The following is a 14,340-nucleotide window of genomic DNA, read 5'->3' as shown; positions in this document are numbered from 1 at the left end:
GGGCCAACTTGAACAAGTCCTATTAATTTTCATCTTATTTATAGTATAATAGTCTAAGTCTGTGCCAAAAAGTAAAACAACACCAAAACCCCCGCTGCATGGAAACCAGGTAACTCTGATCACAGGATGAAAAGGCTCTAAATTCAGTCTGGTGTGCACTGTGATCGATGACACGTCTCCATCCTATTTCACACCGAGTACTGTAAGACATAAAACTCCCTACTCTGAAAAGAATTTTCTTTTCTTTTCCTTCAGCACAAGGGATAATATTTAGCATGATATATTATTTAAAAATTTAAGTAAAATGGCAACGCACAAGGAATTCTATGTACATCAAATAATTGGTGAGATGGCATTATCTCAACTCTGACTCTCGTTGGTTACAGATGAAGGTACAAAAAGTATGTGGAAGAAAAATAAATAACACTGCATCAACCCTGTGGCAGCTTCCACAAAAAGAACGCATCCTCACAGGAAGACTAGAACCCATAGAAATCACATTTCATGGCCTTCAGAATTAATTCAGTAAATTCTAGATTCTATCAAAAAGAACTGTATGTATGAAAGATAACTAAACATAGGAGTCAGGCTTAACAGAGTACATGTTTTTTGCAGCGTTTGGAAATATACCGCACTTCCATTGACTAGATCATGGGGAGGGACAGAAATCATGTAACAGCATGCTCTACAGGGATGTAATTCACAGACTGTGTGAGGGAGGAGGGGCTTCTGGCCTCCTGCGCAACTGGAATATGGATACCATGGAAAGTAAAATCCTACTGTTGTTCTTTGTGACTGGATTGTAACAGAGGTCTCTGACTAATGCTAAAGAAGGAGATATTTGGGGTCAAAGAAGTAATACTTTCTTTATGAGCTAATTAATATGTTAATCTTCAATAGATGATATAAAGGATTAAAAAATCAACTCCAGATTTCACAGGAAGCCTCAAGTTAATTAGAAACTTGCCAATATAAAAAGATGGGGGTTCAATACTTCTCTGTAATAAATGACAGTCTACCCTGATCAGAAAAATAGTAAGATATTGAATACAACAAAAGAACCAAAATCATTAAATTGGTACAGGCTTTCTGAAGAGCAATTTGGAAATTCTTTTCAAAAGCCTTCAAAAATGCGAGTATCATTTTTGTGTGTATGTGTGTGAAGAAGACTGGCCCTGAGCTAACATCTGTTGCCAATCTTCCCCTATTTTGTATTTAAGATGCCACCACAGCACGGCTTGATGAGCAGTGCCATGTCCGTGCCCAGGATCTGAACCTGCAAAACCCCAGGCCGCCGAAGCGGAGTGTGCAAACTTAACCACTCAGCCACGGGGCCAGCCCCTGTGAGTATCTTTTGACCCAGCTACTTCACTTCAAAGAATTTGTTTGAAGAAAATAATCACAGATCCGCTCATCAATTTAGACATAAGGATGTTCACCACAGCATTATTTATAATGACAAAAAATAAAACAAAATGAAAACAATCAAATGTTGAGCAACACAAAACGTTTCTCTCCTTCAGGAAATGTAACATTACAACATCTATCAATATTTAAAATGTAGCATGTAGCTCTGGAGTGAGATGGACCCGGACTCAAATTCTGCCTCTATAATTTACTTAGAACGTTTAGAATGATAATGTATCTGAAATTAATTTTTGTACATAGCATGAGAAGAGTGCCTAAAATTATTTTTTCCCAAAGTATGGTCAGTTATGTCAATATTTATTAAATAAGCCATCTTTTCTGAACTGATTTTTGCCAACTTTATCATTTATCAGATCTTCACACATACTTGGATCTCTAATCTATGCAACTGATCTCTTACAATGTTAATTCATACTAATTTAATTGTGGGAAATATACAGTACACAGCAGATGCCTTAGAGTTGTCTCACTAAAATTTTTCAAGAATTTGGGGCAAAATTCTTGGATTTATTCTTCCATGAGTACTTTAGAAACAATAAAAGTTATCTTTAGAAGAATAAAAGGAAAGATTACAGTGGGAGAAATTGGCTATGCTTTAAGAAACCACTTAATACATTCTTCCACAAGAATGTGTGTGTGGACACAATCAGAGAGGTTCTGAGAAGGAAGTGGCCAGGCGGAGAGGAAAGTAAGGAAGCAAAAAGCCATCTTCTCGGCTGAGGTGGTATTTGAGTCTTAAGAGAGTAGTGAAGTATGCCTACATCTTAAACTAGTTAATATTCTTGGTTTTCCATCCTCGCTTCCTTTAGAGAAGCTATGGTTCTAGCCAAAGGGGTAAGAAACACATAAGACACATTCGTTACAAGATGATCCAAAGAGCCAGTAGAGATGAGGAGCAGGAATACTACTACAGACCAGGTCAGGGATTCCCGATCTTTTTCAAGTATGAGGATCCCTTTTTAATGCCAACAACATAAACAGAACCCATATGGTAGTAACTGGGCTGTTAGTATTCATTTGTTGAAAAAATAAACAATAAAAAAATATTAAAATTACAGTAAAGCTTTCATATAAAGACGTGTTATGTTAATCACAATGGTAGCTAGTGTAGAACAGCTACACTTTACCGTCTAGCACTCAACCTATTACCCAGATAGTCTTTGCTCAAGAAAAGTTTAAAGTATCAATTTTATTGTCAAAAATAATTTTTATTTACCAGATAAATTGCTCTGACCTATAAAATTAATCCATATTTTCTATTCAAATCAATAATTATTACTGAAAAGTTATAATTTTTATCTAATCTTAAATATTAGACTATCAAAGCACTTAGAGTAAAAATGTTAATATTTTGCATTCAATGTTAATTTCCAAACCTACTATTAAGTATAATTTTAAAAGCTTAGGGTTAAACTATAATAAAAAATACCTAAAACTCTAAGAACGGACAAGGTCCCACACCTTAAGGGAAAAATGCCAATGCTGGTCAACTAAGCATGAGCTACATTTTTAAGTTAGGATTCTCAGAGACCCCCCTCTCTCATTTGGTTAAATCAAAAGTTCCGGTAGATAACTACTACAGACTGAATGTTTGTGTGCCCCGCCAAAAAATTTCTTTGTTGAAAACTAACCCGTGCTGAGATCGTATTAGGAGGTGGGGGCTTCAGGAGGCGACCAGCTCAGGAGGGTAGAGGTTTACAGCACTCCATGTCTCCTGTTTCTAAGCCACCTAGGCTATGGTACTTTGTTACAGCAGCATGAACAGACTAAGAAAATGACTTTATATATCTTTTTGATATTTATACTTATATAATATTATCTGCTTATTGAGATGATGAGATTTATAGGCTGGAAAAATGAATAATTTTAGATTCTTTTTTTTAAAGATTTTATTTTTCCTTTTTCTCCCCAAAGTCCCCCGGTACATAGTTGTATTTTTTTTTTTTTAGTTGTGGGTCCTTCTAGTTGTGGCATGTGGGATGCCACCTCAGCATGGCTTGACGAGCAGTGCCACGTCCACGCCCAGGATCTGAACTGACGAAACCCTGGACTGCCGAAGCGGAGTGCGCAAACTTAACCACTCAGCCACGGGGCCGGCCCCTAATTTTAGGTTCTTAATTTCACCAAATTCTAAGAGGCAATTCTAAGAGGTAACACGAAATAGTGTCCATGAAAGGATAAACTCTACTCAGAACGCACTAACATTACAGATTCTAGGTTTCAGGACACTACCTCTGCAATAAGATAGATGTACAGCAAAGAAGGACCAGGGTCTTCTCGTGAAATGATGGTCTTTATGCAGTAAATTTTGGGTAAAGGCCACGGAGCGGCCCGCTACAGCCTTGCCTTCTCTGAATTCTTAACATCCATGTCACATATTTGGCACTTGGCAGGCAATACACTTTTGCTGTTTTCTTTTTCTTTCTGTGTCCCATCCTCCACTCCCTTGCACAGTGCCCTGCATACACTTGAATGCAAAATAATTGCTCATCATTCATTCTATATAGGATATTGTAACTATATTTTTGGAGAGCCTTCCTTTTAAAAAGAAGGCTTTAGTATACAATCCCATCTAATCCTGTGAGGTCAATTACGACCTTCATTTTCCACAAGAAGGAAATAGAAGACTAGAGGGGTTGAGTAACCGACACAAAGTCAATGGTTATTAAGCAGCATCATGGAGAGTCAAACTCATATTTTTCACTCCGTTTTCAGTGCCCTTTCCTTGACATCATTGCTTATCAAAGCACGGTCCCCAGAGCAGCAGTCTCATCATCTCCTGGGAAAACTGCTGGAAACGCAGACTCTCAGGCCCTACCCCAGACTGACTGAAACAGAAGCTGGGAGTGGGCCCTGCAAGCTGGGCGTCGGCCAGCTTCCAGGTAACTCTGACGCACTCTCAACTTGGAGAAACACTGATCCACATCACAAGGATTATTTGTATAATTATGTTTAGCAATTTTGTAATAATAAAAAAATGTGAGGACAAGAATATCAATGGCTTATTAAAGCCTTTAAATAACTAGATTGTACTAATTTAGGCATTCCTCATTCTAATACACTCAATGTAGAATAATTTAAAAGAATAACAAAAACATGGAGCAAAAGTTACATATTAGGTACAAATTTACTTTTTCATTTTCATTTTTCAGATCTCCAGATACTACTTTCTTACCCCTCCTACTTGCACTCACCCCACCAAAATTAATAGATCAGAGGCGAGAATTCTCAGAAATGCCATCTTGCTTTAGCTGCTCCCAGTGGCAGCGATCCCCTGGCTGGTTCCCAGCCTTGGCAAATGCCGAACCATCCAAAGGGTTTGCAAGCACCTGGGCACCAGCGGAGAGGGTTGCCAACTGGTTCCAAGTCCTTCATTCAATAATCATGCAGTACCTGTAAACTATGTGCCAGGCACAGAGAATACCAAATTGGCCCCTTGTGCTTGAGGAATTCACATTTGAGTGAGAAAAAATATATGTAAATAAATAACTAATATGTGAATTAAGTCTTGAAGGATGAAGAGTAACTGAGAATTCTACAAGTGAACAGCTATGAGGAAGCCTACAACCCCATCTTGCTAGAATCAACTCCACATTCATCTTTTCTTTTTCCCCAAATTGTAATGTCATGTTGGCCTAAAATTATTAGCACTAGGCCATTTGGCATTCTGCTGAACTATTTGTTTTTCTAACCCCTTCATCAATCCAATGACACTTCTCTGCTTTCCATGTAATGTCTTTCTTGCATCCCTAACAGCTTCGACACTAGCTATTGTTCTCATTGTGCACGACGTGGAAATGTCTCAAGCAAAGATCTCTCACCTATCAGTCAAAATCCTCCCGTAAAGTTGGCTTTCATTGGAGGATCTCCTCTGTAACGTGTGGTTTCAAGCCTGCTGCCCACCAATATTAACAGTGCCAGTTCTGCCAGGCAGTGGCAGGACTGCACTTCCCCGCCCGCTCAATTGGATATCGCCCCTTGCTTCAGCCAATGAAATGCAAGCGGAAGTCACGGGGCTCTCTCCAGGGCAGAAGTGTCAGGAGCCAGTGAACTCCAAGTCCACCAGGCTTCCTTCCTCTCGGCAGGTACCAGCAGCATCTGACCTGGTGGCTCCTCCATCAGCCTAGGTCCCCGAGTGACTGTTCTAAGCAGAAATCCCCCTGCCTACCCACACTGATGTGGAGCATGAAATAAACTGAAATTGTAAAACTCCGACTTCGTGCAGAGCTCTCTGGACGGCCCACTCCGCCGTTGAGGGTGTTGGAGGTCGATCGCTGCTTGATCCGCGCTGTTTCCTACACTGCCTTTGCTGACAAAAGGCGCTCTATTCTAAATGAAGTTGCAAAGGAAAAATGCCTTTTAAATTATTCTGGCAGTTATAAACTGTTGGGAACCAAGACGAATACATATGGTCCTTGGAAAGTGAAGAATTCTTACAGAACTATACTAGAAAATTTATAAGCAGTCAAGCATGTCTCCGTAGGCATTTAAAAATGAAATTGATGCTATAAAGGCCAGATAGTCAAAAAGCATTTACTAAAGAGAAAAGCCTTTAGCCAAGGATAACATAATTTACGAGGAAAATAATTCACATATAAAAACCATACAATTGTAATGGTTGAGGAAGGAATTAAACAAGTTGGAACAGTAGCATAGATAGTGATAATAACCTATGAGTAAAGAAGTGATCATTTTTCAAAGATAAAATAAAGCTCATCTTAATTATAAAAACAAAAGGTTTACAAAATTTAGATTGCTTTTGGTGTTTTTACTATCAGGTAACCAATAAATGAATATTTTGACGTAATTTAGAAACTAACGTTCATTAAAGCCAGCCCTGGTGGTCTAGTTGTTAAGATTTGGTGCTCTTACCCCCATGGCCTGGGTTCCTTTCTGGTCAGGAAACCACACCCTAGTCTGTCAGTTGTCACACTGTGACAGCCGCATGTGGCTGTGATGCTGAAAGCTATGCCACCAGTATTTCAAATATCAGCAGGGTCACCCATGATGGAAAGGTTTCAGTGGGGTTTCCAGACTCAGGCAGACTAGGAAGAAGGGCCTGGCCACCCACTTCCAAAACAACTGGCCAGGAAAACCCTGTGAACAGCTGTGGAGCATTGTCTGATAGAGCACCGGAAGATGAGCAGATGGCGCAAAAAGACCGGGGCAGGGTTCCACTCTCTGGTCCACAGGGTCGCTGGCAGTTGGAATCGACTCCACAGCATTGACGACAAATATTCATTAAATGCTATGAAAAGATGATCTTTACGATTCTTTTGTACAGAATAAACCAAAAATGAAGTTCAGACCATACAAACATCAATGCAATTTAAAACGCATCATAACAATGAAGTCCTTATAATCCTTGGCTATGTCTATGAGCATGCATAACGCAATCTGAGAAACATACTGAAGACCATTCCAGACCTTTTCCTCAGGACTAAGCAAATGGCCATCTTATATGTTTCTAGACCTGCCTTTATGTGGCTTTGCGTCATCTTGATTGCCCACTATTAGAAGTGCCCTCTGGAAGGATACTATTAGTCAGGTGCAGACCATGAGAAAGGAAGTCACCTCACACTTCACCTGCCTGGGTCCCATTCTGCCCAGGCTCCTTTCAGACTTGAGAGTTCCCACTCTTACGTAAGAATGGCTGCCCCTAAAGGTGAGGAGTCTGGCCTTGTGGCTTTTCCCTCACAATCACAACAGATAATGATCATATTCACAAAGCAGAAATTAAACATGTAGTGTAGAACAGGGAGGCCAGGGGGAAGGGAATCTATTTCTTCAAAAGGTCAAATCCTACCACAAATGCCATTGCAATGACAGTTCCTACGGTGATATCTCAATTTCTCTGGCTAGTGGTAGAAACATGAGTTTGTTGAGTTAAAAAATTAAAATAGAGCCAGCCCCGATGGCCTAGTGGTTAAAGTTCTGCACTCACCACTTCGGCAGCCCAGGTTTGCTTCCTGCTTGCGGAACCACACCACCTGTCTCTCAGTTGCCAAGCTGTGGTGGCAGCTCACGTAGAAGAGCTAGAACAACTTACAACTAGGATACACAACTATGCACTAGGGCTTTGGGAAGGAAACAAAAAAGCGGGGAAGATTGGCTACAGATGTTAGCTCATGGCAAATTTTCCCCTGCCAAAAGAAAATTTTTTAAATAAATAAAAATAAAATAAAAATGAAGCATAACCCCAGTTAGTTTGGAGACATAGTTCAACACATTTTGGCAAGAAACTTTGAAACACAAACAGGAATAACTTCTAAGCTTATCCCAGCATGGAGATGAGAGCAACCACAACAAATGCAAACCTACCATAAAGGTTAATCTCTCCCAAAACAGACTCTTGGTATCAAGGAATGAGGCAAGGCAGCTGAGGGAAAGAAGGATGCTCTCCTCATTTTTCTGGTCCCCTTTTGAGGGAAGCTTCTGAAACGAGGGCAAATCAATTTTTGCTTTCCTTCTTAGAAGTCTTCCCGTGTCTTTGATGTTTTTACTCATTCCTCCATTACTCTTTAAAAAGTCCCTTTTAGAGCTTTATGCCTTCTCTGAAGGTACTTCTAGTAAACAAAGGATAAAACTAAGCCTACCACATAATTTCTAAGACAACTTCACATCGCCAACAGCTACTGTAAGGTGTTTTTATAGATTAAGGTATCTATAGTTTAATATTATTAAATATTATAATATTATTATAATGTTAAATATCTTTAACAGCCTATACACTGGGTCCTTCTTTCTTAAGACCCAGTGCTCTGCCCTGGAGCCAGGGAGCATGGGCCATGCAGGGTGTCGTGCTCATATCTACAAAGCACAGGTTGAAAGGATCTTTTTGATACTCTGGATCACATTTCCAACATTGGTGTTGGGAGAAAAATAATGTTCTGAGTTGTTTTATGTGAGACTTCCACACGTGTTAGATTTCTGGATCAGGATTTTACACATGGCACATCTAAACCACATAGTATCAGGCTATGACATAATAGAAATCTATCACAAATTATTAGAGAAACCTCTGCCATTCTGAATGAGAATTCTAGAGTTTGGCTTTATCACTGACTACTTATCCACAATTAAGTTTTTCAACCAATGTGAAATATCTTAGAATATAATAAAATAGTGTTATATTTTTGAATTAATGAGTTTATGAAGCCTTAAGTACATATCTCGTCCTTCTTCTCTTAAAGATTCTTATTTTTTGTTCTTTTGTTTGAATTATATAATAACAGCATATAAGGACATGTAGTTCATCACACTGTTAAGCTAAATGGTTGATAACACAGTGGGTTAACAGTTTATTCGCCTGAGTCATGCAATGAAGTGGTATCTGTCCTAAGGAATGAATTCAATCTGAGTCAACGATCATTTGTTGAAAAGCTCCCATATGTGAGACACATGCCTAGATACAGAAATTAATGACACAGGCTTTAGGAGGCTCATAGTCTTGTGGAAGAGAAAAATATAGAACTACCAAAAATATCATTTGGTAAGTGCTGTATCCATACAAAGTGTTATGGGAACAATGATAAGGAGGCACTAGGGATAGTTATACATGAATTGATGTTTTAAGCCATCCCTGAAGCATAAGTAGGAGTTCATGAGAAAGATTAGCAGGCAAAGAAATTAGGAATGGATGGAACATTCCAGGCAGAGGCAAACACATGAGAAAAGACATGGAAGCATGGAAGAACACAGAGCAGCATGTGGCTTAGACTATACCCTCTTTAGCATAAAGATAATAACAAATCAATCTGAATGGCTTTGAGCATATGGAAGTACATGGAAGGAACTTAGTACCTGGGTTTTGTTCAACTAGACAATGTCTAACTTGCACAAAGCACTCATTAGAGTAATTTATAATTAATTATAAACTTTTAACAAAATAAAAATGAAAACATCTCTTATTAGTCCAATGCCTTAGATAGGATATACTTTGTTACACTCAAGGACATCTTTGTTTGATTTGGACTTAGATTTCATATGTCACTAGAAAAACATAGACCAGGTTTAGCAAATGGAAATGATTGTGTCAAATGTTCAAGAGACTCTGGAAATCTGTTCTTTGGTAGATAACATTACAGAAAATTAATACTGAGATTTTAACTGGGCTTCCCTCCAATAAAATAAAACCTCCTGTAATAGGATCTACTGTCATAACTTCCTCCAGACAGACAAGATGAAGACCCATCCTATCATGGTGAAGATAAAAAAAGAGTGGTTCCTTTGACAGTTTCATGTAAAGTCCTTGAAATATTTTATATATCCCTTTAAAGTATTATATTATAAATATATGAATAACGGTTTTCAAAATGTCAAATGAATTTATATGAACTTGGACTCTTTTTTTGCCAAAGCTTTAAGGAAATAACTTTAAAAACAAATTTGGTCCAATTGGTACCTAAGTCGCAGTCTGAATCATATTCATGCCAGACCAAAAGTAGCTGCATGATGTTAATATGCATCCTCCCTGCATTCATGAATGATTCACTGTGTTCTCTAATTACTTGACTTCTCCATAGCATATATCATAGCAGATATCCATCAACTTTGCTCAGATTTCTTGAAAGTCTTCCTTTCTTTTAGATTCAAGTTCACTGCTCTCCTCCAGCTCTTTAATTGCTCTCTCAAGCTTGTTGGAGGATTCTTTTTCTTCCACCTGCCCCTTACATGAAAGCGCCCGGCCTTCTTCTTGTTTGGTTTGCTAGAGAGAGCGATGTGAAGACCTACAGGCCAAATCTGACCCATATGTATGTTTTATTTTTTATTCAAAGTATTACAAATTTAAATTTAAAAATCAAGATATTTCATGTTACCATCCAAGAGTTTCACTTACATCTGAAAAATTGCGAGCTTTGTCATCATGTCTACTGGCTGCAGCTGAACAGGAACTGCCCCCATTAGATAAGAATGGGCTCTCCAGCCAGCCAGTCTACCCCAATAGTGAGCCAAGCTTCAGCTGTGGATTATAATCCTAGAGCGGGCGCTCTTCATTCATTTGTTTGGATCCTGTATGCACTGAGGTGATGAGCCCTTCTGTGCGATGTCTACAATAATTCTTTGTGACCTCGCTCATTCCCATGAGTCATCTTGTTGTGGATGATCACCATGGTGATAACTGCCTCGCTTAATCAGTCAGTCTGTAATTGTTTACTGAGCACCTACTGCATGCCATGCATTATACCAGTTCCCCAGGGTTCAAAGACAAATGAGATGTAGCCCTGGCTCTAAATAGCCTGCAATCCAGGGTAGGGAGCCAGGCAAGTACATCACTCTCTGCTGAGGCCCAGCCCAGAGTCTCCAGACCACAGGGATCCATCTCACATGGACACTCTGAAGCCAGCACAAACTCAGAGTGTCCAGCCTAAACTCCTGCAAGACGCTCTCTTCTAGGCATCGCAGTGGCAAGGGCAAGGGCCCAATAGCTCCTCTTTCATTTTCTCATTAAAGTGATGTTTTAAACCATGCATATATCAGGTCCTTGAAGGAACTGCTAAAAACGAAGCTCCAACTGGATATGGTCTTCACAGCCATGCTCCAACGTCTTGATTAGTACAAGTAACAGGATGCCCTAGCTACCCCTTCCCCTATAGGCTCTAACTTGTGGATAGAAAGGGTTACCAACACGGGAACTAGGTGGCACCAGCAAAGAAGAGGGAGCTACTGGAAAACCTCTCCCTTCAGTCTTCCTGCCCCCCTAATGGTGGTGGGGAGTATTGAACACACGAACAACGAAACCAAAGCCATTTCTTACAAACAGAGCCACACTGGTTAGCGACTGGGCTGAAAAGGCAGAAGGGAGATGATGCCAATTTGGGAGACAGGACAGAAACAGGAAAAGGAATCCAGCAAGAAGACCTCTCGAGAAGATCTCTTCCACCTCTTGGTGCCTACAACCATACAAGCGTGCTGGCAGTATAAATGTGCTTTGGGTCTCTTTCTTTTTCCCTCTTTTGCTCCTTAAAACATTATCCAGCCACCAAAGCAATTCCCACTTGATCTGTGCCTGAATGGGCCTTTTTGTCCTCCCTCCAAGTTAACAACATTCTGAGGTGAGGAGCATCTTAAATTTCTGTGTCCTAAGCCTAGCATAGAAGCAGCTGGGTTGGCAGAAATGAGGGGACCATGTGGACTTAGTCAATTCCCACATAAAAGGAATAAAATACAAATTCCTTAGCATGCCATCCATGGTACTTCATAATCCAACACCATCTTCCTTTCCAGATAAGGGAGGATGTCCCTTAAGAATGAATAAGGATAAGTTGCTGACAGGGCAATAGGAAGGGGCTTAGACTCAAAATTTCATCGATCTTCAGAAAACACAAAATTTAGTATTTCTGAACCTGCCTCAGAATCAACAGAAGGAAATATTAATTAAAGGACAAAACTAATGAAAAGAGATCTATTCCTAGACTGATTTAAAAAAAAAAAAAAAAAGACAAACTTCCAAGATAAAGATGGCAGGTTGAAAGCACGTATTTATTTTAATTCTCTTCTGAAACATCACAGAAATGACAGTAAAAGGAACACAGGACAGCACACCAAATGTGGACAACTGGAAATGGTTACGGCAGTGAGGAAGGTTACAGCTGATGCAAGAAGCCTGAACCCAAAGCTGACAATAGGGAAACTAACGCAGGTATGGCTTACAACGCAGAATCCCCAGAGGATTTGGGGGGTCCTGCGCCATACCAGAAAGGAGTGAAGAGGAGCCAAAATAAGGAAGGTTACTTGAAAGGTAGTTAAAAAGTAACCAGTATCTGGATACCCTTCCCCACTATGCATAACCAAGTAGCTGCCTTCTGGCATCCTGGACAAGCACTGGATGTTAATTCTCTGGAGAGGGGAACACAGGGTACCTGGTCTCAGAGACTCTGGGTAGTCTTGGCTCAATACCTTCCTGAAAACAGGGAAATTACCTGCATTTGTGCATTTGGGCCCCAACTCAACTTCCTGAACACTGGTAGCCAGACTGTCACCCTCTAGGGCAGAAGACAAAGAGTCTGTTCTCTGGGGAAACTGTCATGCTCGAGGGGGAAACACTTAAAATTGCCAACGTCTCAAGTCAAGTTCCCCGACAGTCCATTCAGATCACCCACAGCCAGGGCTCGGAGTCAGCAAGCTGCTGAGAACAGGGTCTGATTTACAGTAGCAGCTCAATGAATACTAGCTGAAGAAAAACTGGAATTTTTTTGGTAACAAATGCAGTTTGTTATACTTCACGATCCCAAAGTATCACGGTACTGTAGTGGAGAACGCCCATTATGAGGAATAAAATACAAATTCCTTAGTATGATATTCAAGGTACTTCCAGAACCCGACACCACCCTCCTTTCCACCTTGTTACTGAGCCTGGGAAAGCTGCGCGCAGAGGGACAGGGAACAGATCTCTGGGGTCACACAGACCTGGGACAAGCCCCAGTTCTGGCACTTCCTAGCTGTGCAACTTTGGGCCAGTTACTTAAACATTTAGAAAAAGAAGAGTCGAGGTATTTTAAAATAGTGACGAAGATACATATAAATACTGCTATGATGTATAAGGGAAGAGTTAGACTCCAAGTACACAGACCGGGATTCCAGTCACATGATGCTCAAAGCTGAAGAAACTAATCCATGTGATAGACAGCAGATGGGGGGGGGGGGGGGGCGGTGCCTGGGTGGAAGGAAGGGGTTCCTTTAAAAGGGATCGGAGGGACTTTTATGGGATTATTTGAATGTTTTATATTTTAAGTGCAGTGGGTAAAAAACTCATCAAAGGGAATAGTTAAAATCTCTGCTTTTATTATATGTAAATTATACTTCAATTAAAAAATAAAGAGACTGGGAAAAATAACAATAAAATATTTTTAATGAGTTGTGATTTAATAGACAATAAAGAATATGGTTTTATAATTCAATTAAAGAACTACTGATTGATAATTACTTCATAATAGCACGGTACTTTTTATTAAAATGGATTTTTTCCCCAATAAAATGTCAATTGTTCAAAGTAAGAAATATACACAAAAGCATAAAGGAAAAAAATCACTTCAATTTTACCACCCAATACAAGCACTATTAACATTTGCTTTATTTACTTTCAGACATTTTTCTATGCATAGATTTTTAGAAATTATTCTGCTAGTACAATTTAAACATGCAGGGGGAAAATAAGATTTAAGAAAAAAAGGTAAAGAATTAAAAATTAAATTTCTTATTAATTTATAAATTATAGCTACTAGATATTGATTAGAAATAAATATGTTCAGGAATATGTTTACATAAAATCATTTCTAAGACATAAGGGGAAAAAAGGTACTAAATAGTACTTGAATTATGATTTATGTGTGCATATACCGACACGTGCATGAAAAATTTCTTCAAGAACATACAGGAACTGTTAGCAATTATTAGCTCTGTCACTGTAGAGTTTTGTTTTCCTTTAATCTGGTTTATTTTTGTTTTTTTTTTCTGGTGAGCAAGATTGTCCCTGAGCTAATATCTATGCCAATTTTCCTCTATGTTAAATGTGGAACACCACCACAGCATGGCTTTGAGAAGTAGTGTGTAGGTTGGCACTCGGGATCTGAACCCACGAACGCCAGGCTACTGAAGCAGAGCACGTGAACTTAACCACCACACCACGGGGCTGGCCCCTAATCTGTTTGGTTTTGAGTATAGGTGGGGGCAGACTTTCATTTTTCATTTTATACTCTTTGATAACATCTGAATTTTCCACCATGATATACACATATACATAACGTTTGCATTAGTTAATTATACATTAATTAATTTTTTAAAAGACCTATATATAGACATATTTTGTGGTATAATATGGGAATACTACAAATAGAGGAAATCCAAGGGCTCTCTTTTTACAGCCAAGAAAACTTTAAAGCAGAGAAGTTAAGTAACTTGTGAGAGGTCACA

The 14,340-nt window shown here is 39.3% G+C and overlaps 1 protein-coding gene across 4 annotated transcripts in view; it reads right to left on the bottom strand.

Moving 5' to 3' along the window:
* Nucleotides 1-14,340, bottom strand: part of SDK1 (sidekick cell adhesion molecule 1) — an 857,904-nt gene that overhangs the window by 600,888 nt on the left and 242,676 nt on the right. The window contains exon 1 of one of the 4 annotated variants that reach the window (XM_023616782.2): nt 10,268-10,495. The exons of the other annotated variants lie outside the window; for them this stretch is intronic. The gene's annotated coding sequence lies outside the window, so the exon portion shown is untranslated. Of the gene's footprint in view, nt 1-10,267; nt 10,496-14,340 lie in introns of those variants that run through there. 4 annotated transcript variants of the gene reach the window in all.

This window comes from Equus caballus, chromosome 13 (assembly GCF_041296265.1).
Source record: "Equus caballus isolate H_3958 breed thoroughbred chromosome 13, TB-T2T, whole genome shotgun sequence".
In the NCBI taxonomy this organism is placed as follows: Eukaryota; Metazoa; Chordata; class Mammalia; order Perissodactyla; family Equidae; genus Equus; species Equus caballus.
Note: the sequence above shows the minus strand (reverse complement) of the source record. Positions and strands in the feature narration are given on the sequence as shown.